Source organism: Coenobita brevimanus, chromosome 30, assembly GCF_032717465.1.
Source record: "Coenobita brevimanus isolate Jiangsu-jjx chromosome 30, ASM3271746v2, whole genome shotgun sequence".
Lineage (NCBI taxonomy): Eukaryota > Metazoa > Arthropoda > Malacostraca > Decapoda > Coenobitidae > Coenobita > Coenobita brevimanus.
This window is the reverse complement of record NC_136983.1, coordinates 12190299-12194142: the sequence shown is the minus strand read 5'-3', so window position 1 is coordinate 12194142 and position 3844 is coordinate 12190299. Positions and strand designations below refer to the sequence as shown.

General features: G+C 40.6%; 1 non-coding gene across 1 annotated transcript; it reads right to left on the bottom strand.

The window, feature by feature from the left end:
- Positions 1-572: 572 nt before the first annotated feature.
- On the bottom strand, positions 573-691 carry LOC145395346 (5S ribosomal RNA). The gene has a single exon (XR_013896589.1). It is a non-coding gene; the product is annotated as a 5S ribosomal RNA (ribosomal RNA).
- Positions 692-3844: the final 3153 nt, after the last annotated feature.

Here is a 3844-nt window from a genome sequence, read left to right as displayed (position 1 = left end):
GCTGATAAGAGATTCTTAGATGGAAAGGGTCTAATTAGATGCCGGGGCCGAATAATAAAGGCTGATTTGCCTCTCCAAACTAGACATCCCATATTATTACCTAAGAACGGATATTTTGTACAGTTAATTGTAAAGGAAGATATGATTTGACTCTTCACGGAGGTGTGCCGTAGACTTTGGCCCGAATCCGGGAAAAGTACTGGATCCCTAAGGGTAGGCAGGTCATAAATAAGGTGGCCAGAGTCCCGCTTTTAGGCGGAACAGTCCCGCTTTTTGGACGTCCGTCCCACCTTTTTAATTGTGACTAGAATGTCCCGCTTTTTGAGCAAATTATCTTAATTGTCCCGCTTTTAGAAACTTACTATTGCATTAGATATAAAATGACCTTCTTTTATGAAATTAGGATGAACTAAAAAATTATGCATAATCCCAACCAAATGAAATACCGAATTTCATTCATTCATTCATTGCCAGACGCCATGTATCCCAGACGGGGTGGCCAATGGCTTAGAGTTAATTGTTTTACAGGGAGGGGCACTAATCCTCCACCAACCCCACCTGACATGTAGGGATGCCAACAGCATCTGGTGTTCCCAGGCGGTAACCCATCCAAGTACTAACGAGACCCAACGTTGCTTAACTTCGCTGATCGGACGGGAAGCGGTGTACTCAACGTGGTATGGCCGTTGGCTTTTACAGTAACATAAAACCATCGTCTGATTGATGATGATGATGACAATAAAAATAGTAGTAAATAAAAAAAGTAATAATAATCCCTCTAAAGCAGGGAGGGTGTCTGCACATCAGGCAAGCCAGGGGCTCCCAACAATTACCCTATATTCAGCTAAATCTGAACCACAGCCACAAAAACCACCACCGAAACTGAACAAATCACACTAATAAATATTATAACCTGTATTTCATCTGGAAAAATATAATTCATTATAATGTCACTAGAGGTATGGGAGCGGCCAAATGAAAAAACAGACGCTTACCTCATGGGTGACTCTATACCTATTATTTTTACGTCCACTTGAAGTCACTGTCTTCCATTCTGCTCTTGAATACGATGAAGTCTTTTTGGCCCATTTTTTGACGTCTTGCTATCCGATGACCCACAAATTTGACTTGAAAAGAAAGCACAAGGTGCACCTTCACTGTCTCAAAATGGCTGCCGCCCTCCTCCGCCAGGCAAACATCCGGGACCTTGTGTTAAATACCGAATAATTAATATAAAATCTGTAATGCTCACTAGCTGGTAACTTTGGTCGCCCCATTCACTGTACCGTACGGTATGTTCGGAGTTTGTAGAGACGTTAGTGTTTGCTTAGCTGCCTCAGTTTGAGGTGTAACGCAGCAGCGGTTGCTGTCGCATTCGTCAATATCTCTCTGTCTATATATCTGTCTATCTATATATCTATCTATATCTATCTGTCTATCTACCTATCTATCTCTATCTATCTATTTATCTCTATCTATCTGTCTGAATAGACACACACACACACACACACACACACACACGCTTTTAGCTCCGATAAATCTGGTCACCTTAGTCATAAAGAAATATCTCAAAGGTTGCATTACGTGTAGGAGGTACGAACAACGACCATATGACTATCCAGGACCACCTGCCTTACCAAGGGATAGTGTAAATGTAAGTAACTGGAGTTCATTACACAGGGGCTATAACTGTTACAGGTGAGGGAACTCCCCATAAGGTGTATATATGTCTGTTTACTTGCACTTACACAAGGACAATCTATTTAAAAATGGCAGAAGATTTGAGTTCAGAGACATTCCTGAATGTATTTCGAAGATTTGCCGCTAGAAGGTCTTGCCCTAACAACTTTATAAGCGACAACGGAACCAACTTCGTTGGAGCAGCACCTCTACTTATAAAAATGATGAATGACCCAAAGGTTAAGTCGGCGCTGAGAATCCGAAATTGTACCTGGCAGTTCATAGCTCTAAGAGCACCATGGCAAAATGGATTTACCGAACGAATGATCGGTATTGTGAAGAACTGCCTCAGGAAAACCTTACACAGAACTAAGATCACAGGAGAAGAATTAAGAACAGTGATAACTGAAATTGAAGCTAGGATTAATTATAGACCTTTAACCTATCTAGATGACACTAGCGTTTCGATTTAGAGATTGACACCAGCTCAAATGTTATATGGCAGAAAGCTCCATCTGGTGCCTTGTGTGGATATCCAGGAGGAAGTAGATGATCCTACCATAGAAAATAATGAATTAGGACCACATCTGCGGGAGGGATATCAATGGCAGAAGAAGGTATTGGACACCTGGAATAGACATTGGAGCGAAGAATATCTTTTGAACCTATGAGAAAGATTGTATGGGGCTCAAGCTGCCAGCAACAAGTCTGTTCTAAACATAGGAGATGTGGGCTTAGTAAAAACAGAACAACCAAGATCCCAGTGGCCATTAGCTAAAGTGATCTCCACGCACCCACATTCAAAGGGGGTGCTGAGACTCGTAAAAATAAAATGTAGGGGACATACCAACATAAAAACTATTGATAAACTGGTACCCCTTGAGTTAACGGCTACCCCAGAGACAGCGAATGGTGGAGACCAAATGGGTCAAGATGCGCGACCTGGAATGGCCGCAGCACAGGGTTCTCGAGACCTGTGGAGAGAACTCCTGGCTAAGGGTCACATTACATGATACAGCATATCATTTTTCGCCTGGCCCAAAAGCTGTAGGAAATAGTTTCCCCCAGAGCAGTTGTACTCTTTACTTTTTAAAATAGTCGTCCCTGGTTAGAAGCAGAGGAAAACCTGGAGAGCGTTAATAACTACTCAAGTGGTTTTTATAACCCAGAGATTATGTTCTCTTTAATAATTCTTATTATTAATAATTAAATGCTACTGCATTTAACCCTTGTGGACAACTATATTGTAAATACATGTAATTACTTGGAAAGTTCCATTGACCTAAACTGCGCCTGTGTGGTAGATGAGGTGTCCTGAGGATGAAAAGCCCTCACATAAAACGTAGATGTGGGTTTAACATATTTACATACATAAAGGAAATAATTGGTTTGGCTTTAGTTTAATTAAAACTAAGATTAATTAGTTAGAGTCACCTTGTATATATCATGAAGTAATCTAAATGTATTTAGCATTGTAATTTATAAATAGTTGGCACCTCTTCAAATCCTATGAGAGAGAAGCTTGCCATATTAGTCACTTCTGTTCCTAGAAGACACTTGGCAACCCAGGCAACTGACCTAAACATAGGCTCGTCGTCATCTCTTGTCCAACTCTTTCTAGCTAAGTAACCTTTACGAAATGGCCAATTCAATGGGGAATTAGCTAGGATATAGGAGAATAATAACTAGGTGAGTATCATTTACCCCTAATTCTCCTAAGAGACTTATGTGAATTTACTCAGGGTCATGTTAAACTAACACTCGTCAGACAAAGGAGTGTATAAATAATTTTCCGACAGGTGCTTTCCCTTGAAAAAGTGTTTGGCAAGTTCTTTCAATGGAGGCGAGCTGTAGCTAACCAATATTGTGCAAAATGGCGTACTTAAGGGTGATCGTGATGCAGTTTTCAGGTCGTAGCTCACTAACCGTAACCTGAATGTTTTTCTAAACATGAAAAGAAACATCTACACTGGACAAGCAGTGTCTTGGTGTACGCTCGCATAGGCCTTCATGATTTGGAGTTATGACTGATGATGAAGAAAGAAAGAAAGAAAGAAAGAAGAAGAAAAATCAATATTGTTGAGGTTCAGTTTTGCGACTCCTAAGAAGGTTAGCAAGACTTTGTGAGTAGTTTTGCACTTGAGTAAAAAGCTCTTTTAGTTCA